Source organism: Falco cherrug, chromosome 10 (genome assembly GCF_023634085.1).
Source record: "Falco cherrug isolate bFalChe1 chromosome 10, bFalChe1.pri, whole genome shotgun sequence".
In the NCBI taxonomy this organism is placed as follows: domain Eukaryota; kingdom Metazoa; phylum Chordata; class Aves; order Falconiformes; family Falconidae; genus Falco; species Falco cherrug.
In genome coordinates, this window is record NC_073706.1 from 9317699 (window position 1) to 9340962 (window position 23264).

Here is a 23264-nt window from a genome sequence, read left to right on the forward strand (position 1 = left end):
TATTTAAATGTGTTAGATGTTTTAAATACTGGCTTGCCATTGGATCTCTCAGTGCATTGTTAATAGGACATACCACTGGAATGCTTCCTCTTTCTAAGCTGTATTGACTATAATATTTGTACCAATGATCCAAGCAAAGATGAAAAATACATTTGGTGAGCGCTGCAAGGTGACACAGGACTTGATGGAGCAGTGGATAACGAGGAGAAAAAGTTGCTACATAGGAGCAAAATGAATCTGCAGGTTAAGGGGTTTCAGTCCAACAGAATCCATTTTAATACAGTCAGATATAAAGAAAACCCTGTGGGAACAAAGCATATAGATTATAGCTATGGTTTATATCTACTCTAAGACACAAGTAGATATATAGAAAGGCTGTCACCTCTGCTAAATTCATAGTGCAGTGCTATGGGGAAAAATCCTATTCTGTATAAATAAAAGTAATAATAAATTAACTAAAGCAAACAAAAAAAAAAAGGCAAGTTAAACTAAATAAAGTGAATAAGGAATGGATTTTATTCTTATATGCAGCTTTAATTGGGTCACTGGGAAATGTCCATGTTTCAAGTGTGTGTAGATTTCTACACAGAATTTAGAGACCCAGCAGAAATGACCTGAAGGCTGGAAATCCACCCTTCTGCTGTGAAGTTTAAAGAACTTGACACATTCAGCTTATCAAAAATACTGAGACATGCTTTGATTGCTGTGTGTAGGCATCTCTACGTGAGAGCCAGCTTCTTAGTCTAGCTGAGAAAGCACATATTTGTTGACCAAACTTAGCAGTAAAATAATAACATTATATTAAAATAAGATATAGTTCCTAGTTATGAAGGTGATGGAAACAAAACTCTCAAGTGCACTCCTGAGTGTTTTTTTTTTTCTTCAGAACAGGATTAACAGCCCTTTTGAAGCATATATATATATATATAGAAAATCAAGCTACATTATAGGGAAACTTTATTGCGAAGACACAGTTTAGAACTGGTATATTGTATGTACTTACATATGTGTGCGTGTCTGAAGCAGTGTTTACATGTTTATGCTTGGCAAAGCAATGCAGCTCATTTATGTGAACATTATTTAGTGTGTTTGTATCATATAAGGATGTTAATGGATGAGATTAGATGGCTTGTTCAACTAGACAACCAAATAATCCTGTATGTTTTCAATCTATATAAAGCCCTTTTCTTAGCTTTAAACTAGCTTAGTAAGTGAATATATTTGTATTTACTCTCTTGCAGGTAGCTGGGTATTTTTTCTACTGTGTTGAGTATTTGTTTCATTAATTTGAAAATTCTTTTAATTTCTGTGGCCTGTTTTTACAAAAAAACAAGCTTTCATTAGAATTTCCAATGAAATTTTATTTCTCAGATATTTTTCTTTTCGCAATGCCAGACATTTGAGATTGAATGTGTGGGGCCTTTTACTGAAAAGTAAAAAACTTCTACAGCAAGCAGATACCTTTCTACCAAAAGACTGCCTTAGTTAAAAATCTAATTTCCACTGCAAAAGGGGAAAATAAGTTTTCAAACAAGAAAAAAAAGAAAAAGACAAAAAAAAAGACAGCTCCAGTGTCCTGCATCACTGTCTGAACCTTGCCAGCACTTCTGTAAGAGAAGGGATTGACAAAATAATTCATTAACAGGAATGTTCTCCTCATGGAGGGGATTGAATACCCACATGAGAAACTTTAAAGCCTCCTTTGTGTATCCAAACAGAAACATGGCTCAAAGAAACAGGCATCTACAGCAGTTCGGAGTGCGGTGAACTCCGGGCTATTTGTGGATTGGCTTTGAGAGTAGTTGCTCTTGATTTCAGAGTACGTCCTAATACCCCAGCAGGCTGGAGACTGGGGAGACTGGCAAGGGAGAAAATAGTGCAGGGAGTTTGCCTGGCAACAAAGGCATAGCAATTTGCTCCAGTGTTGTTGTGAAAAGAAGATGCTTTTGTGAGTCGAGAGACATGTGATAAGTGTAGCATGAAAGTGTCGTGGAAGTAATTGTTCTCCTGAACTCAGCTCCGGGCTGCTCTGACTCGCAGTGGTCAAGGTCTGAAATGAGGAGACCTGTTCCAAGTCTTGCATTTAACAAAGCAACTTAAGAGACTTCCATCCCTGCAAATATATCCTGTGCCTGTGACCGTGATTACTGGGATTGCACCGAGGCCTTAGGATTTTTGCATTGATAAAGGAAAGTGCAGCGGGGAGTGGGGGCTGGCTTTGAACAAGGGCCTGTTTTACAGATTTTAAGACAAAGATATTAATGAATCCAGTTGGGTGCAACCGATAAATGTCATCCACGGCTCCATTTGCCAACTGGGTTCAACATCATTTGTTCTCGGTACGTTTTGGGACATCTTTGTGGTGTCCTGTCCATACCAGCAACCTGCCAGTTGTTTCTGATGCTTTTTTATCAGCTTCCCCTGTGCATTTGAGAGTGACAGTGCATCCACGGCGTTTATCAGTCACCTGTGGCTTCTCTTATCCTTGCCCGAAAAATATTTATGCCAACATCCCCGCTCAGACTGTTACCCACTGCCCCCCTGGCTGTTTGTCTACTGTGTGGTTTGTCATTATACTAAATTGAGCTCTTTGGGACAAGAATTGTCTTCAGGTCACTCACTGAATAGCAAAATTAGCTATTTCCAGGCTGATTTTGCTGCTGAGTGCAGTAGCAGTCGTGCTGTGTGATGCATGCCGCTCCTGCAGGTGCATTTCTAATGCACTCGCCACAGCCGTGCGCAGGCTTTGGCAATCGGCAACCCAGCTCTTATTAAGAAGCAGTGGATTTTCCTTAAACTCTGATTAACCAATTATGTTTCTTCTAATTTAAATTCTTCTGTCATATATTTCACCATAGGGCAGAACAGTTTACCGAATTTAAAGAGGACTGCCACAGTTGTGTAAATGAATGAGATGTTTTCTTAAAATAACTATTTATACATGTAAATCTCTCTCTGGATCTTCTAAACACTTTGCATCTCTCCCACTAACTCACGCAGTGGCATCTCTCTCTGTCAGGCATGTCACATATAACCAGATTGTAAAATCCAAAGAGCAGAGGGCATGTCTCCATTTCTTTTGTACAATGCCATGTAGTGGCTGGAAGGATGAGGAAGAGATAATATTTTTCTGCTGGGGATACAACACGTTTAAAAAGGCTTCTCCCTAATAGAAATTAAATTTGAGACGCTATGTTTATTTTGAAACAGCCAAGTTGGTTTTTATCTGAAATTAATTCTAGAAAATTGGTTATTTGTTTCAGTTTGAAAGTACAGTTTCAGCCCAAACAAATATTATCAAGTAATAACATTACCAGGAATTTCTGGTTCTTAATTTCTGTTCAGCAGTATAGGTTCAATGTAGTTTTGGAGGGGGAAAAAAAAAAGCTGCAGTTGTTAAAATCACAATGAAATGAAAACTTGTAATATGAAACAACACAAAATTCATGCAGCATTTCCTATGCACTTTTAAATGAAAAATACAAATTTTCATTGATTTTTTTTTTTCCCCAAGATTAAATAAATGAAGAAAAAATGTCTAGTAGCAACAACTAAATCTTCCAAGTTAATTTCTTAAGTTAACTGGAAGAAGTATGAGCATTAGGCCAGGTGGAATGTGACTTTCTAGTGGAAGGTGTCCCTAGTGGAAGATATGGAACTAATGATCTTTAAGGTCCAGTACAACCCAAGACATTCTTTGAATTCTGTAATTTGTAACTGTAAATTGCTAAGTTTTTCATGCAACAAAACAGCTACTAAGATGAGCTAATATCCATAACTTTCACTTATCTCCTTTTTAGTATAAAAAGTATTTTCCATATTGTCTGGCTTTCAAACTTATTTTCCCAGGTTGGGAATAAAGTAAATTATGCTGTATGAAGCAAATGGTCTGATGCAGTTTACTGCTGCCTACAAGTGAGGCACCTGTAGATATGTATTTCGTTTTTTTCCTTTCATAGAAATCATTAGATAGACAAAATGGCCCATCTTGCTTGCAAAAACTATCCATTAACATACCATCCTTCATCAGGATAGGTGGCAAGTAAGGGTTTAATTCTCTATTTTCAGGCGAAAGGAACTCTGATTCTGGTGTGTATTAAAGGTGGAAAGCTAATTTTTGAAAGATCATGGTTGAAACTTATTTTAGCTTTATATTTTTCCTCCTATCATGAAGGAAAGTAAAAATAAATGAGCTTGATTCACCATTCAATTATGTTAATTTATAGCCCTATAACCCCAGCAGTCATACTGACATATAAATGATGAAACGAAGCATATGATCAGACCCCTATTACTACAAAAGAAGTGTTAAGCCAAGGATGAGTGAAAATTTTGGAGGCCAGTAGTGTACAGATGGAAAAATGCAGTTTTTCCACAGACCCCCAGAAGGTATTCTGTCAAGGTGCTTAATTATTATGTTTTCTGGAATTAACACTGAACTCTACTTTTGATGAAATATTTCTAGCTGTTAAAAAATTTTTAAAAAACACTGTAAACTAAACCTATTGATTTCTACGAGTTGTCCTGTTTGTCCTAAAATGAAATATAAGTGGATACTGTTTCTTTCTAGTTTTCATGACCTTAACTTTTTTCTTTTTGAGTCAGCCCAAAATGGATGATACTAATAATAATTTGAACACTGAATGAAACATGCATAGCTCTACTTAGATCATATTTATTCCAGGATTTATATCACTGTCTTCAGTGAAACTGTATCATGACTAGATTTGGCCTGTAATTATTAAACTGTTAAGCCCAGTTGCGTAGAGGAAATTGAGAGATGCTATTACGTGGTAGCTGTCATTAGGGCGGACTCAGTTTTGTCTCATGCCGTGAATTTTCTTTATTTATTTATTTAGGTTCTTGATAAACATAAAAGTGCTTGTGGGCAAGGCGGGATGTGGTGAGGTCAAGGGAGAACAGCGAAGTGCCTTGTGGTTCGGTGAGCTCAGCAAGCAGAGGCATCACCTATGCATAAAGTAACAATGTGTGCCTTAGGTCACTGATGATGTAACAAATTCATTACACTGAAGTCATTTCCCATTGCAATCTCCAAGTGGGCATCAGTGCTCCTGCTCGGGAGCTGAGGCAGGGCTCTGCACGCATGCTGCTGTGTCCGATAGGACTAAGCCCACTGCAGGTTATCTTTAGTCATCTTGTCTCTGAGCTAGTGAGCAGAACTAACATCATCTTAAAGCTTGTTTGCTCTGGGACTCAAGTTTTTCTTTCAAATGATAAAAATCTGTTTTTTCTAGCTCCAGTGAAAACAGAGATTTCAGAAAGTTGTGAGGCCAGCCAAGTGTGCTGAAGTAGACTCTGGCTCCTACTCACTTGCTGGCATTTTTTGACTGTATTGGAACCTGTTATATTAAAATGGAGTCCTGAGGGCATTGGAAGCTGCAGTATGTATCTTTGGAGAGGAGATCTGGCAACTTTGAGTTCTCCAGCAGGATTTACAAAAGCTATAATAAACCAAAGAAAAGGTCATTAAAAACATGCTGAAATTTCCTTTATTCACAGTAACCCCTTTCTCAGTCCTCTGGTCTTTTAAATACCATCAGTAGACTGAAGTTTGTAGCCAGGGAGAGAAACAAATAGCCAAGGGATGGCTTAGATGTGGAAATGTTCAGGTACAACGTGTGGTTGTTTCTGCAAGTACTCAAGTGTGCACACAACTGCCTGTTTGCATCTGTATCAATGAAGGCGCATGTTTGCGCATCCATTTACCACCTGTACCACATACCGTATGCGCAGCACCCTTGTATAGATAAAATTTATTTCACACAGCATGCTTTTCTGTTGAACAGTACTTGGTCTGCACATCACATTAGACTCAGGGTATTGTTCTGTAACTAGAGATACCGCAACATTGTATTTTCACCACATCCTTGTAAGTAACAAAAAGAAAGGTGAGAGGTACCAGAAAGTAAATTTACACTTTCAAAGTGAGGCTTTTTTAATTCCCAAAGTGTCTTAAAACTAAAGTCTTGGGCATTGATCACAGCTTGCAGACTTCTTTTGTGCTGGGCAGTCCTGTTTTTGTTCCCGTTGCTATCCGTGGCAGTAGGACAACACAAGCTTGCTGGGTTGTGGAAATGAGGTGCACCAGTAACTTCGGTACTATCTAGCTGATCTGAGTGCTGAAGAGCTCTGCAAGCTGCTGCCTCTTCCTTTCAGAGCGAATGGGCACAATTTCAAAGCTACTGGCTTTGATATCCTCATTTTAGGCAAAGAAGTACAAGTGAGGTGATGATTAGAAAGCTTGACTGTCCGTAACTGTCCCCCACCTGTGGGCCCCAAGAGAGCACAGAAGGCTCCAACCAAGTCACCAGAACTTGGCAGGTTTTCTCATGTTTCTAGAAAGTATGTAATTTCTCTTAATCCTCGCTGAACCTAATATCTGATAGTGCATCTAATAAAGCCTATAAGTAGTATTTTATGAAGCTACAGTTCCCTCCCAGGCTCACCAGGGATCATTTTTCTCTTTGAAAAACAGCTCATCATTAGGAATCAAAGATGTTTGATATACAAAATAATTTCCCAAATTAGGGTTTGTCAAATGTAGGTTTGCAAATCTCTGCTGCCCTTTTTTTTTTTTTTTTTTTTTTTTTTCTTCTCACTCTCCCCTTTAGGTTGATTATATCTTGCAACCAGAGGCAAAAAAAAAAAATTGTTCCACCCTTTCCCCTCCTTCCATCCCTCCCTCTGCCTTTCCTTATCTTACCCCCTCTTTGCCACGGTAGCTCAGCCACGCTGCACCCCCACCAGAGCTGTACCCGTAGGGCAGCCACATTATCCTCAGCACATCATCAGCAAAGGCTTCATTAAATCGCAGCTACCTTTGCAGCACCCACCGGACACTCATGGCAGTCCCCAGGGCTCCTGGCAGGGCAAGCAAGCTGTTGGCAGAGCCGAGCGAGAGGGGGATGCGGATGGCTCTCCCTCCTCCGAGTGCCAGCAAACAGTTAACGGTTTAATACTTTACAAAAAAGTCAAGACAGACTTGTGATTCTTGATGTTAATGAAGGTGTCACACATTGTCTAGAGAAAGTTGTGCCTGGCAATCTTCCTTTTTTCGGATGCCTACACCACTGACATTTCATCTCGCATTCAAAGAGCACTACCTTAATGAAATGCATAATTAACATATTCTAATTGTGCTGAGCGCTGTGATGATTTTGACAGAACTCACTTTCCATGTCTAATTTGATGCTAATTTAATCTGTTCCTCTCCCGCTGACATGACCTTTCTTGATTGAGTTTCACTGAGGAAATTTTTTGATGGATTGATTTATCAGCATTGCGGAGACAACAAAGGCTCAGGGTGCATGACAGAAAGCGGAGCAGGAATGGCCCTCCAACGCCTGCACACTCTGAACTTTCCGGCTGCAATGTCCTCTTTCCAGAGACTGCTTGTCTGATCTACTGATGGAATTCAAGAAATGTGACATCTGTGTGTGGGTTTGATCTCTGCAATAAATACAGTAAATATCTTATTGTGCTTGTGAATCCCTTGGAAGGAAAACTTCTCCCTCTCCTGCTGCTGCTCGGTAGTAAGTGGCGTGGGCCACCGAGTAGCAGAGCAGTGCCAGCAAGGGCAGGCTCTCGCTACGCTGCTGCCCTCCGGCAAGCACCCAGGGTTTTTGGACCATTTTAATTAACCTGGTCATTACTGGCTATCAGCAAAATGAAAAGTGCAGGGAAATGGGATTGTAAGACCTGACAAAATGTAACCTACTTTTTAGGTTGCTTCATCAAACTTTCTCTGGTGCTTACTTATAGATGTGTGTGTTTAGTATCCAGTATGTGCATTTTATGACACACACATATATATATGCACACACATCTGCGCAGATATGTATAAATTTATGGATTGTGTATATATGATTATACCCTTATTCAAACATCATAGAGAAGGTTTAATAATCCTCCTAATGTGACATATATTAGCTATATCTCACAATGCTGAATGTAAGCATGTACGTGTAGGAGCACAGAGGTGTGCAGTAAATCTCATGGGGATATATCTATGGTCGGGGTTTTTTTTTCAATTACTCCACAAAACTTCTCTCATGTATCCGTTGCTTCATAATGTGACAGACTCTTCCTACCCTCATAGTATACCTAGCTTATTATACGGGGTTCTGTACCGGAACTAAGTAAGTCCTTCCTAACCCTCGCAGTGTTCTCTTTTGTACCCCGAAGCATGAGATTTGAGTTATCTTTGCATGTTGCACTACAGCTGTTGCTGGTCATAAACTTAGAGTTCCTTGTACTGCGTTAGCATGTGCGTTTCTGCTGCTTTGGAAAAAGCAGAGATAGTATCTCAGTTTAGAGATCATAATAATGTTTAATTGACAACATTGTTTAAATGGATATTATAAACACCAGTCACATAAATTCTTAATTCTTTTTGGTTTAATGTTTCATCAAGATAATGTTTCAAAGATTTCTTTTAAGGAGTTAAGACACACATGTTCACTTTCTTTAGGAGCTGATGGAACAGTTTAGTTTTAAAGAGGACTTGTTGATAAAAGTCCCAAGATGGTTTCCTATTAGTATTTAAGCTACACCAAGCAAACAATAGATGCTGAAGGAGAATGGGAAAGCAAGCCCGGAAAGCAGAGCAAGCTGGTAATTCTCACTGCTAGGGCTAGGAACCGCGTGCATACTGCACTTGCATGTCAACACGTGGCCCTATGGATTTTTGTTTGGTCCGTGATCTGAGAACTGGTTCAAGAAGGGCTTATGATCAATGAGCTCTGCAGAAAGGCACAAAGGCAGTCTTGAAAAGTGCTGTAGCAGCAGGCATGGGGGGGTGGTTAAAATGCCCAGCCGGCACCAAATGGCTCGCTCTGGAAGCGGGCTGTTCCCCCCCCCCCCCCCCCCGGACGCGGGCACTTTGCTTTCCAGCCTGCAGCCCTGTGTTGTGCTTCCCCCGCACACGTGCTGCAGGACAGCATGGAAGAACGAGTAGTCCTCGTCCCACTTCTGATGGACAAACTGAAGGCTGAACCCTAACCTGCTCAGACTAGAGCAGGGTTTGCGATGCTAGGGAATCACACCCATCGATGTGGGGCCTGAACTTGGTTCTCAAGTGGATGGTTTTCCTGGGTTTGGTTTTTCTTATTTTTTGATAAGGAAACTCATTTTCCAAGAGTCTGGCCTGTCTTGATTTTTGATTTCTCTTTGCCAGAGAAAGGGTCCCCTGCTCTGAAGGGGAAAAAAAAAAAATCTCTGAAGGATTTGGCACTTGTGTATACATTCTGGCTAAGTCTGTTGGGCAGCTGCATACCAAAATGTGTAAACCACGTTATAACTGTGAAACTATGAGTCATTCAGTGTTATTTACCATTGATACTGGCAGGCAGCCTGATCTGTTACTGTAATTATGTCTCTGTCTCTACCAGTGAGATCAAAAGTACAGAAATTCCAAGTAATAGGACTACAACTATATTAGTAGGGTGAAACTCTGAGCATCTGGATTGGAGAAAAAGATATTGAGTGCACAGTGTTACAGGAGATCAAAGAGGAAACTAAATCTAATAAAACAGTAATAATTGGTAAGCTCACTTCCAACATATGGAACATCAGAATTTGGTATTAAAATGTTATTTCTTAAGAACTTTAAAAAATTGGAGCAGATAGTTTGAGGACATACAAGACTTGTGTGTATTCTGCTCTAGGCTCAGTATTTCTGGAAAGAAATCAGATGTCTTCATCCATATTTAGGAGACTAGTTTAAGAACAATTTTAAAATTAAAAAAAAAAAAAATAAAAAAGCCCAAGTCATCCTAAAGAACTCCTACTTGGATATTTTCATCTGTGGTCACCTGGGTGCTTCTGGTTATTTTACTGATGAAACCAACTGGAAAGCAGGGGGGTGGAATTGAGTTTGCAGCCTTGCCTGTTCATCAAATGCTCTTTTTCATTAGAACGGTTCACTTCAATAAAATCCTGGGCACGTTTGATAAGACAGTATTCAAGGAACAAAGCTGTTAGGAAATGACTTGCTCATAAGTTCCAGCAATAATTTTTGGCCTTAGAATATTACTTGGTGTTTTTCATTGTCAGTCGAAAATGAAAATGTAGCATTTCAAATGTAACCCATTAGAAATGTAGCAAGGCACACTGTTCGGTACAGTTGATCTACAAATTGCACCAGAATACTTCTGTGAACTTTTGATCTGCCAGTACTCATGGGGGGGGAAAACAACAACATTCGAAGAAAATGCCCGTTAATTTGAATGATTGAATATTCAAGGAGAAGGTTTTTCCTTATCAAGGTTTCTACAGAAGGAAAGGGAAAATTAGTAAAATGTGTTTAATATAAATAGAACCTGACTACTGTATGAAGGAAAGTTTTTTAGAACTGAATGCTTTGCAGATGGGTGCATCTTCTTGCAAAATGGTTGAGGACAGAAATGTTTGGAACATGTAAAGGAAAAATTTAAGATATAGATAGATGCAGTGAGTCATTCTGTCATAACTTTGTCCATATTTTGGTATCTCCATTGTTCAGATTTGTTTCTGGTGGAACTATAAAAGCTATGATTTATATCTGTGAAAAAGTTTTTTAATATGTAGGCTTTGCACAATATGGTTTATGAGAGAACAAGTTTGGAAAGACACACTGCTAGCTAGATAAAATACTGTTTAAAATAGCAATGGAAACATGGCATCTTTTCAACGGACCGAAGTGCTATTTGCATTAGTATTTAGTATTGTCTATTTTTTTAATAAGCTCTCTGACATCTTAGGAATGATAGTTATGATTCATATAACTTCAGTTCTTGTTCTGAGAGAACATCATAGAAAATATTTCTACAGTAGCCTTAAGGGATATATGGTAAAGCATAGTTTGTGGATTCATTACAGGAGAGCGGCTTCCCATCAGGTGATGGGTTTATCAAATATTAAAGCAGTTTGTATTCTTTTTTTCTTCCAAAATTGCAAAAGCATCTGGGAAAACCATTTTGGCCTTGAGACTGTTCAGGTCTACCTTTTACTTTGGAATATTTTGAAGGATTGACCCGCAGCTCTCTATTCATGTCAAAGAAAGAACACTAGTAAGATAGGGTTGTGTGAGCTGTGCATTTGGACTTAAATTAAGAATTCAGCCCCACATCTATAAAAATGAGCTGTACATGTACATTCTCCATAGCCCCTGAACTTCAAAAGCAAAGGGAGCAGCTGTCTGTATCTATGACTGCTGTCATAGATAGCCACTTTTGAGAAATCCACAGCCATATATATGTGTATATATAATGTAATATATATTAAATTCAAATCCCAGCTAAGGAATCAACAACAAAACAAACAAAAACTTGCAACGCTGAAATATCTGAAGCAAGCCTTTTTTCTGAGGAAATATTATTGAGGTGCTGAACAACATTTGATCACTTGCAACCCTTTCAACTGACGTTCTATTATCCACATGTCTCTTTCATTATGCAACAGATGGTGAGTCCTGTCGCTGATTTTTTTCTTCAGATTCACAAAACTTCAATGGATTGTAATATGACCCTAAAAATGAGTAGAAAAAGAAAATGCTTGTTAAGGTTTTATCTTTGATAATAATCCATTGACAGAGAATAACAGCTGACCTCCTATGAACTAAAAAAAAAAGACACATTTGCCTTATTTTATGAAGAGCATTTGTCTAAAACATTTCACTGAACTGCAGAATGTGGCCTTCAGCTGAAATGAAAGATGGTCCTTCTGTTGCTACACAAAGCCATATTTGCTGCTGCAAAGTGCAAAAGGATAGGCTGACAAATTGATAGTATGTCAGGAGCGTAACAAACTTGTATTCGTCTTCACAAACATCTGCATATTTGTGAAGATTCTGAACGAGAAATATTTCATTTAGAGGCTTCATTTGGCAAATTTAAGATAGCCATCATGCTGAGGTCTAAACATTGTTAGAAATGTCTTTAAATACAATCTCTCTGTCTGCTTTCTGGTCACTTTATTAATAGACAAGTCACAGTGCTAAAAGGCTGGGGGGGGGAGTCTTAGAGCAGTTAAAAGCTATGCTCCATATGCTTTTGATGTTTTTTTATCTCATCCTAGACTAACTAGATCCTGATTTATTATGCCATAAGTTATTAGACCAGTTAGTTTGCAATAGTAAGTAAAATAATAATAATAACACTTCTATGTTACCCCTCCTACTGATAGATTTTTAAAGTCATTTTCCAAAATAGGGCTCAGTCTGGCAAACACTTGCATATCTGATTAACTTCAAGCACATATTCATCCTACAGCTGGGTAAGTGGGTCTTCATCTAGTCATATCATGAGATGTGCTGCTCAAACATGACCAACTTTGGGATGAAAAAAACATTGGGGCCAGATGGGAGTCGTCCATGCCTTCTAACCTCTAGGAACTTGATCTAGGTCCTTGAATTAGAGTCTAGGCTCTCTCTGCAACCAGGAGAGCAAAGTACAAACCTTTGGTGATATATTCAGGGCACTTCCACTATGTACCAACTCCTCTCCTTTAGCTCTAGAGGAAACCTGAACTGCTAAACTAATACTCTTGGAATAATACCGGTATTTAGATGCAGCCTGTAGAAAAATTGTGATTAAGATTTGAGATTTTTGGTAGTTGTTTTGTTGAATATTGACATTAATGTAATTAATAATACAGAATATTTTACCTGTAAATCATTTCTCCTTTTGCACCTCATTTTCTGTGATGGTAAGATTTGCAGGAGGAGTTCAGTAACTGTTCAAGTTTAGGTTCTTGTCCTGTAAAAAAGATGCGTTCACATACTCAAATTAAGCTGTTTATCTTTTAAATCAAATTCCTGGATGGATCAAGCCAAGCAAAGATATGAATCCTTTTTTTTTTTTTTTTTTTTTAGTATGTATGCTTGATTTAAAGCACAAGCTAATTGTTATCTCAATATCATACTTCTGTGGTAAAGAAAAGTTGGTAGACCAGATACTCTGCTGCTATAAGCCTGCATAAAGCTTTTCCATTTTAACCAGCTAAGAATCTCATTGAATGCACATATTTTTGGCAGGACTGGCTCTTTAGACACTATTATAAGTTGGTCTTTCACATTTTTCGCAAGAAGTCTTTCAGGCTCTGCCTCTTTGAGTTAGGCAAGCACGAAGGAATCAACATGAGTCTAACTAAACAAAAAAATCAGCCCCAGTGCTTGCTTCTTGCCAAGAAGAGTGCCCCAGAACTAAAGCACTGCTGTGTTTACTGGCCCTTTCATAACACTGTCAGTATCGAAGAGTTGGTAAATAGAGAACTCATCCAGGAGGCTGTCAAATTCTTCTGCACTGCTGCACACCCCAAGATGATATGCTAACTCCTCTACCATTTTGCCAGTAAGCCGGAGTTTAGAGGCTGGGTCAAGAACGAATGACACTTTTCCAGTAGGCTGTCCTTCAGGGGAAATGATGTTATCTCCTTATTTTTTCTCAGTATTGACATGAAAAGGGAGCTATTTGATGCTCTGAATAGAGAACAGCTATGTACTTATTATGTACCCCTAGGTTTCTTCATATCATCACCTCCAACCCATTGCTAATTGATTCATACATCCTAAGCAGTTTGCAAACATTCTTGAACCAAACCAATACTATTTGTATTACAGTAGCCTTCTAGAAAGCTTGCAAAACAAAGCAGTCCTTGCCCTAACGAGCTTTGAGTCCAAACAGCAAGGCAGACAGAGCGATTTGCCAGGGGCATGCTAGAAATCAGTCGTGGGATGAACAGACCCTGAATCTCTGTTGTTGTAGGCAGACACTTGCTCCCCAGACCACGGGGCTTCCCTATCAGCTGGTGCTCCTTGATTTGGAGGTCACTGTGGGACTGCAACTACAACTCCATTTCGAAGGTTAAACGCACAAGAGACCTGTTTAAATTTCGTCCTGTAACTATTGGCAAATTAGATCCAAATGACAAGTCAGGATCTGTACTGTCAGTCTCTGGGTCGGTGCTTGTATACAATAAATGGAGAATTTTTGTCATATTACAAGAAGATCTTTCATGTCCTTTAATACAAGAATATTAGAATCCTGGTAGGTGTTTTGCTGTATTCAGTTATTTGATCAGTTGACAGTTTTAGGGTGTCATGCCTCATGATTAGCACTGCCAACCTGCTGGACAGTTCAACAGATTTTGAAATGGATTTTGTGGCAAAAAGTGCATAAAGCACAGTTTTGGTTTCCTGCTCCAAGTCTGCTCGCTGATTCTCTTATCCTACATGTGAGGGAAAGTAGTGATGTACAGCATGAGTGAATGTAAATAATTTCCACCCATTTGGGGGGTGGGGGGGGTGGAAGGGACAAGTTTTGCAGCAGCCCAGGTGAATTTGACATTCCTGGAGACGTGCAATAATATCATCTGCTTCTTTTCCTGAGTTCCTCTGCTATGGCAGAGGCATGTTGGCATGATTAGCCTCCTTGGTAGCATCCTCCAGAGGGAATTCTACAGAGATGAAATACAAAAACTGCTTTAAAATGGTAAGTCACAAATAGGATCTGCCATGAGGCATTATAAACAAAACTAGACACAAAAGACTCATAAAAAAATTAAAGTATAAAGTAACAGAGAAAAACCCAAATCTTCCTGACTAAAATTTCATTTGCACACCTGATTTGTTTGCACAGCTTCCAGGATGCAACAAGCACAAAGGCAATAAAAAAAAGCAGCCAAATGTCCAACACAATGACCATTGATTCAAGCATTAATTTAGCACAATTTTCATACGCACTAATGTGAAGGGTATATGCAGCTCTGTTTTGCAATGTTTGTAGTTTCTCTGCACATTTGTGTTGCTGAAAATTTGGTCTTAACAGCCCCTATAACAAACAGAGAGATGCTGCAGGGAGGGAGAATAATTGAGGAAAGCATTTTCTTAAGTTTTAAGGATTACAATTGTCTAACTACTCCTACCATCAGGATAAAGCTAATCAATGTTTTGAATACATTACCAATAGCCCTGTGATATGAGAGTGGTGTATTTCTCCTGACACATCCATTTCACGATACTACAAACATAATCTTCTGGCCTACAAATGTAAAAGGGTATTTCAGCATATGTGGATTCTTTTCAGGTTATTTAGCACATTCTAAGTCTTCTTTTTGGATCTTGGAAACTTTTTTTCTTGTTTTGATCCTGGTTATCTTTTTACCTTTCCTTAAAGCAAACGGTTCTGTTATTTCTGTATAACAGTAAACTTAGCATAAGGAGTCCTCTTTTTCCCATCTTCTTCTCCTGTAACTCCATCTTCTGAAAACTTCATACACTTGAGGACAACCCAATCCAAGTGAATACATGCATTAGCCTGGACAGACAGAAATCTTTTAATATTCCTAAATATTTTTAGGAGTAAATCTTTCAGTGAAGTTCTTCACTGTTTTTCATTGCTCAGAAAACTTAGTTCCTCACTTCCCTCTCTCTCAACTACAAAATATTTAAAGGTGTATTCACCAGGTTTTAACCTCAGGCTACTTACCACCAACCTCTCTATTTCAGAGACGTCACTCACTATATCTCTATAGTGATTATAGAGATACTATAGGCATTCTACAGCCCCAGTCTGTACACTTCTACTCTGATGGAAGTCATTTGCAACTGAGTGGTGTTTATACCAAAGGAATGAATCCTGCTGCTTTTCATTTTCATGCTTGCCATTGCCATTTCCTTGTTCCTTGAAAAAAAAAAAAAAAAATAACAAACGGGGTGACTGGAAGTGCAGTGCCTGCCTGCGCAACGCCAGCCATGAGCAGCTCGCGTGACTGCAATAAAGCTGGTTGAAATGTGGGATCCTGTTTCTGACATTAGTGGACAAAGTTGGCCCATGGGTAGTCCTGTCTGGTCACATTGATCTCGCAGTAATGGAAAGCAGGTGGACTGCCAGAAGAGCAGCTATGAGGTGGGTGACAGGAGTGGCAATCCCAAAGGTCTAGCAGGCATGAGAGACGTTAGCTTCATATTCAACTGGTTCAAATGGGAGTGTCATGATAAGAGTTAAAGCTTGTAAGCTTAAGTGTGAGGTTCTTATTAATTTTTAAATTCCAAATCTGGATGCTGAGCCTTGGCTAGTCAAATGAGTGCTTCAGCTGCTTTCAGCCTGGAATCTTGAATCCCTGTTTTCACTGTGCCTGTGCTAAAGGAAAAAGCTAGACCATACAGAGTGATTAGCACCAGGACTGGCCAGGAAACAATAGTTCCGCTTGGTGAAAAACTTCAAGATTTTACACATTAATAATTAGTTTCTCATCAGTGTGAGACACAATTACAAAAATCATAGCAGGGGCATAGAAAAGCAGGAACCACTGCAAAACTAAAATGGTCCAGTAAGTTAAATTTGGGAGGGTCACACCCAACACGATCCCATCCTCTGATTTAGGCAGAGTTAGATCTGAACTTTGGTCTGTTAGGTGGTTAACGTGCACTCTAACCAGTCAGCTCACTTCTGCTCTTTGGACTGTACTTTTGTTTGATCTGAAGATTACTAATTGCAATGAAAATGTCATCAAGATGTAATAGGTATGTTTCCAATGATCAGTTTTCCTTCCAGAAAAATACAACAGTCGTGGACAGTATTTTATGTCAAAAATTAACTTTCTGACGTTGCAATTCAGAGAAAGGCTTGTTATGTTGGTAACAAATACTTAAGGGAAGTGTTCTCAGTAACGTAGTCTGTAAGGTATCTTGAGCCCACTGAGCAAGAACTGCTACATAAGTATAAATTAAAAAAACATTACTTGATATGCTTCATAAAATTATACATGGGATATATCAGGCTAGTTCAGGGGTCTATCATAAAACTTAGGCTTATATAAGTAAACGTGAGATCTTTGTCTCCGAGTGCTCCACAACATAGGTAAATTTGCCATCCATTTCTACTGCAAATACATTCTTTTGTGTACAGGGAAATTCAGGTTTTAGAGCCAAGGGGTGGCATTGCTAGTCTCTGTGTGAGCCTGTGTGTATGTATGACTTGGAACAATTGCATTGTGGTTTGATTACATCATCAAGGTTGGATTCTGACCTCAGCATGGTAATTGAACCATGCATCAACCTCCATCTTCTACTCAGTCGGGTATGTTTGGATGTGGTGAATATGTGGTGGCTGTAGCTACTGACAGGAACTACCAGGCATTCAACTGTGTCCAGACAGCTCTATTTCTATCCCTAATTAAACCATCAGATATTTTTCTTTCCTTTTCTTTTTTCTTTTTTTTTGCTGTGTCCGTTTTTAATATCATGCACAAGTATATTCAGTAAAGTACTTTTCTTCTTATCAGTCAGGTATGACCAAGTTTCTCTTTTGGAATTATTCTGTAAAAATTGAGGCATTGATTGTCATCTTACATGAACCAGAAGCAACAGAAAAATTCTCTCCCCTCCGTCCTTAAGGGAAAAGCATTTACTTCTCCATAGGCAGAAAAATCAGTTCATGTACGATGTGTCAATTAGGAGCGGACAGCATCATGGAATATTATTTCCAAGATAACCCCTAAAGTAGCAAAATTAATTAGGCCAGTGGTATTGAACAGGTACTAAACCAACTGATAATTTAATCTTAAGCCTCCATCAACGTATCAGGATAAAGAGAAGCACAGGAGAATATATGTGTGCCAACTGTCATTTTTATTTGGGGACAACCTGGGCATTTCCTTTTTGGAAATTCATCTGAGGATTATTGGAGAAGTCTGATAAAATTTACCATATTGGTTTCTGCTTTTCTTTCCCTCCCCCCAAACACACTTATGGTATCATTATGCTAAGACAGTATATTGAGATGTATGCTATCAGTCCACAAAAGAGCAGGAAAGTGGGAGGGAATATTCCGCAGAAACCTTTGGTCTGTTCTGCAATGGTGTAAATCTTGTAACACAACTTGCAGTCTTGGGCTGTGAAATGCACACGTGAGATCACAGTGACCACACGGTTCCAAACTTTCATCCCACTATGGTTCCCTAAAGTGACCTTTGGAGACTGAAACTAAGAATATAATTTCAGGGTCACGTATAAATGGCTTTTTCTTCCTGTGATTCAACTCTCAGGTCCTCCTGAGATGCTTAGCAGGGGGAAGGAAATGCTTCCGCTGCAGTTTGAGAGAGAGCAGTGGCTCAGTGTGCTCGTTATTAGGTGGTTGCAGTGGGAATAGTGGGTTGGGTGGGTCCAACCCAGTACTTTATCCTCAATAACAAAGAACTAGAGGGAGAAACTCCAGCAAAGCAGAAGCATATCTCAGACACTGCATCCACGTGGGCGATGTGCTTCCCTACCTGTCTCCACTTCAGACTTGTTCTTGTCATTTGGTCACTGTAAACTGGCAGCGGTCACAAAACGACTTTCATTAATCCACAGTTGGGCTTCTCATTCCAGTGATTTCTGGGATGGCTTTGTATCACACCATGCCGTGGAGGATTGCAGTCTGGTTACAGGAAAAAAAAAGGAGCATTTCACTTTATTACTTTAGCATTGAGAAAAACAAGTCTAATTGGCTTCTGCTGTGCTCTAATAGCTAAAGAACAACAAAGGCCTTTAGTCGTTCACATCACTTCCTGTTTTTAAAGGGTTTTAAATGCAACTCAGTGATTAACATTAAAAAGTAGCTACTATGCACACATAAGAACTACTTCATTTTTTAATTATATTTTAACAGGTATAGATTCAATGTTCTTGACATTTATAAGAGGTCCTTCATTTCCAGCAAAGTAACATAATGAAATATCCGGCCCCACGGCTTGATCACCCCTCTGTGCGTTCCCACGGCTGCAGCGGCAGGCCAGGCATATATTCATGTTGCCCATAATATTACACTAGGCCAGTCTGTGGAGTGGTAGTCATTGGAATAGAATCAAAGGAAAATGTTTCTGCTTTCCCCACATATGGGGGGGAAAAAAGTTTTAATTGATTTTTTTTTGGTTTTTGTTTTTTTCTGTTCTGTCTTTGGTGTTTCGTTTTGACTGGAAATTGGCTGTGGACTCGAGAGCTCCTTCCTCTGTGAAAGTTTCCTTTGTTGAAATCTGTGTTTTTGCAAGAAAGATTAACTGATATTTTCTGAACAAAACTGTCTCGTGCTGGTTTGGGTGTCTGTGACTGGTGTTTATAGCCAGGCTCTGCGCTGCTAGCAGGGGGCTGAGCTGGGCAGGAGGCTGGAGGTACCGTGTTTCGATCCCCTTACAAGCACTGGCAGAGCTGTGCAGTGCAGCCCACCCCCAGCCTTCCTATGGTTAAAGACAGCGATGACCTGGGTTTGATACTGTTGACCTTATTCTGAAAGCTTAGAGCTCTTAAAGGAAGGAAAGAAGTGCAGAGCCCCAGGGTGCTCGGAGCAGCAGGGCCATGGGCAGCCCACACACAGGAGCTGCTGCTGGCAACCAAGCAGGACCTTGTAGGCAGAGACCAGGAGGTTTCAGAGGAGAGTGACTAATAAGCCCTTGAGACATACAGGTCTGAGTACCTGTCAATGGGCTCCAGACATGTTTCTTGCTGCCCTCTCTCCCTCCATGTCACTCTAACACGACCTTAGCAGGGACCATTTGACACAGAGCAGGTGACCGGTCATTTAGACATTGCTTCCCTTAAGGAAAGGCGCCCAATACGATGTGCAATGGGGTGTGCTACACGTGAGCATGTCCTCAGGGGCTCAGCCACAGAGGAATGTGCATCAGCACCTGGGGAAATCAAAACAGGTTTATTTTGCAAGTGTCACACAAGCATGGCTTGTGTGGGTTTTTTTGTTTCCACGTACCATAAGTTTCACTTCACTTTTTTGGTGTGACTGATGCTAAAATGCAAAGTAAAACCCGTTTGAAATTGCTGAGTATCATCTTCTATTCCTTGAACTTCCATATCAGGGAGCAAGGGGAAAGAAAACCCTACCCTTCTGTCATACTTTGTCAGTTGTTTGATTCAGTTTGTCTGGCATGATCCATGCCTGCAGAACCCACCACTGCACGTCTGCAGGCTGCCGTAACGCCCAGAGTAATGTATAAATACATGAAGCAGAAGTCCTGATTTTGTAGGATTGCTGATGTTTTTCATCCTTTTCAGCAACTGACCCCTGCAGATCTTGGCCTCAAAGAGGTATTTCATGACAGAAGGAGCTCACAAATGGTGGAAGATGTGTGTCATGGAAAGGTTGGCATCATATTTCTCATGTGTGAAAAGGACAGCAAAAATCATCAAAATGGACTATAATAACGGATTCCGTAAAGCTTAAAACTCCCTCAAGGCTGAAACATCTTGGGCCATTCTGAAAAGAAGCATATATTTTGAAGAGAAGGGGGGGAGGAAATAAAAAAAAAAAAGAAAGTCTAATCTTCTGCTGATGTGGCCTTGGCAATCGACTGAACTGACAAGGCTGTGTATTTGTAAAACAAGCTGTGCTAAGTATTTTTTCGGCCTTGTGTTTAGAAACACACGGGGTTGGCGGGGGGGGGGTGGGGGGGGGGCGAGGTTGTAAGAATAAATATGGAAATCAAATGTAAAAACTTCTTGCACTCGCAACCAGCTTCCCGGAGGGAATTCCTGCCTCTGTTCTCTGCTCTTCCTCCACTCAGCAAAACAACTGCCAGTCATTAAGCGGAGCTGTACAGCGCTCGCTGTACAGTAATTGAACAGCAATGGGCCCACCCTCATTTGCATCCCCCATCTCTTGATTGGCAGCTGTACATGAAATGCCATATCAGTTGAAAGTATGTTGTGAGCTGGCACTAATGATCCAGTGGCTCCGGGGAAACCTGCCATATTGTAATTCGGCTATCAGGCATGAAAGAAATAATTCTAAGTGCCAGCAATGTGAAGCCGAATAAATGTTTCAGTGCTGCAGGTTGCCAAGGGTGACACTTCTGATTTAGTATAAACGAATGCCCCGTTGCCTTTGGGGTTGGGGGAGTTCGCATTGTATCTGAGATGTGTGTATAAAACATTAGTATTAGAAAATGGCTTCAGCACGGGATGGGAAACAGAGGCCTGGTCCCAGGCGGCGCGGGAATGTTTACAACTAATGACTGGATGAAAGGATTTTTCTACCTACTGTAATGACAGGCAAAATAGGATTTGCTTTCCCTGAGATGGAGAATAATGGCTATGTTAACTCTGCTTTTCCTTTTTCTTTCTCTCCTTAAATGAAATGCTCTTTTGTAAAGAAAATCACATCTATTTTCTTCAGCGTAGTAGAGGGAGGTAGCGAGTTTAACTCCTTGGGAGCGTTGGGTGTTTGGAAGGAGGGAGGTGATGAGGGGGTTAATGGGTGGCCTCTCCGGCCAGCCCCTCCTCAACTATCGCAGGCTTCGTGCCAGCAGATTTCTCAGTAGCCTTTATACTCTTGTTTAATGTTAAAAATCTGGTGAGAGATGAAAGGAAGGACTCCGGATGCCTTAAAAATGTAATGCAGACAGTTCTTACGTTAATATTTCAGCTCCCGCACATTAGTATGTCACGAAAGGTGAGACTGGAGGGACAGGTGTCTGCAGACACTTGGAGGTGGGAAGACAACACGTATGAGGAAGCTGGTGTTCTGCTATTGTGACTGTACACACACAGCTGCAGTAATTGTAAATGTAGCTAATTAATTGCATCTGCATATGGGATGATGGTGGCTCTGCAGTAACTGCAGACACAGGTACAAAAACCCACCAGTAATTTTTTATCTTTTTAAGAACAAAATTCTCTGATGTTTTGGAGAAGAGTGTATGAAGGTGTGTGGACAGTTTGAACCTCTCTTCTTTCCATGTCAGTCACAGATGAGCTAAATTCTTAATTTTGTTATCCACACCCAGTCTGCCTTGCTTAATGGCAATATCTTCACATTTGGGTCCCTTTTATTAACCCTTTCTTTAACTTCAGCAAGGTTATCTGAAAACCTAGCTGGCAGAGAAAAAAAGCACAACAATGCAGAAAATTATTCTTAAAGTTGCAGCTAAGTAGAGACTGAAAAAGAAAAATCTGAAAAAAGCTAGTTCAGCTTGGTAATGGTTAAGTTGCTGATACTTCAGCCTTTCTGCTGTCTGTGTTATTTCGTTGTTTTCATGTATTCGTATTGTGTCCCTTTGTTGTCTTTTCTTTTATAATAAGCTCTTTTGGAACTGAAGACATCTCTCTGCTTTGTACAGCACCTAGCATGGTGGTGTCTTCCTCATTGCTTGGCGCTTCAAGCTATTAGAGTAACATGACTGATAATAACGTGGAATAGCAGGACACATGTGTATCAATCCTTGTGGATAAAACAGAAACTAGACCCGCCACAGGGAGCCCCTGGCACCATGTGAGGTGTTGCCTGTGAGATGTTGGGTCTTCTCTACTCCCATATGCATCAGTGAAAACTGAAGACATTCAGTATCACTCAGGATCAGATCCTAACTATTTTGTTGAGGCTTTTGTTGTTGTTATAGTGCCCCATGATGAGATACCATCTGTAATTTGTGGTCAGCGGGGATGCAGGCAGGAAAATGACAAATTAGAAGCACAAAATGCTTTAAGATGAATGAACTACCTGAGAAAGAATGTGTGTCAGCCTGCAATTTATGAGGATAAAACATCAGAGCTGACAATCTATTATCAGAGATCAGATGAAGCCTAAAATTTTGGATATAGATTTGAATAGCCCCAAACAGAGGCAGCAGATGGATTGGTAGGCTGATATTCAGGGGTTTCGTTTGGCTCCTCTTGAAAAAAAGAAGGATTTCTTTCAAACTGTGGCTCTTGATTTAGTTTCAGATGTCAATCACTTGGCATCTTCAAAACTGTTCGGGAGAAAGTGTTTTGGTTCAGCTGCATCTCAGCATAATAAGCCTTTCAGAAGTGTCTGTTCAGACACTGAATATTATTCCTGTTATTTCTGTGCTGTCCTGCATCATCTGTATCTACACAGATGAGACTGCAGAAGAGCTGTATGTACATATAAACTTCATACAACCCCAGCACATCGATATCCAGTGCAGGCTGCCTCCAACATTTTTAAGCTAACCACGGGATAGCTGTCCCAGGCCAAACCACAGGCACACCTAGCCTGACACCTTGTCCCTGTCGGTGGCCGGGGTGGTGCTGTGACACCAGTGGTGGTGGCCTCCCCTGCATGTAACCCCAGCCTGTGGCTCAGGGACTGCCTGTGTCACGGGTTGCATCTGTGTTTCACGGCACTCCATGTCCATAGCAGTCCGCAACCTCAGCGCTTCTTGGATGCATTTATGCTTTTGGCATCCGTGGTGGCAACGAGTCCCACAGGTTAATCTGCTGCCATGTAAAAAGAAAAGTGTTTCCTTCTGCCTGT

General features: G+C 40.2%; 1 protein-coding gene and 1 long non-coding RNA gene across 3 annotated transcripts in view; one reads left to right on the forward strand and one right to left on the reverse strand.

Annotated features, from left to right (window-relative positions):
• The window catches only part of TSHZ2 (teashirt zinc finger homeobox 2), a 232055-nt gene that overhangs the window by 172394 nt on the left and 36397 nt on the right, over positions 1 to 23264 (forward strand). The gene's annotated exons all lie outside the window — the stretch shown is intronic.
• On the reverse strand, positions 8424 to 18591 carry LOC129736917 (uncharacterized). Its single transcript, XR_008734121.1, has 3 exons — positions 18271 to 18591; positions 12665 to 12755; positions 8424 to 11526 (listed from the first exon to the last, which is right to left on the reverse strand). It is a non-coding gene; the product is annotated as an uncharacterized LOC129736917 (long non-coding RNA).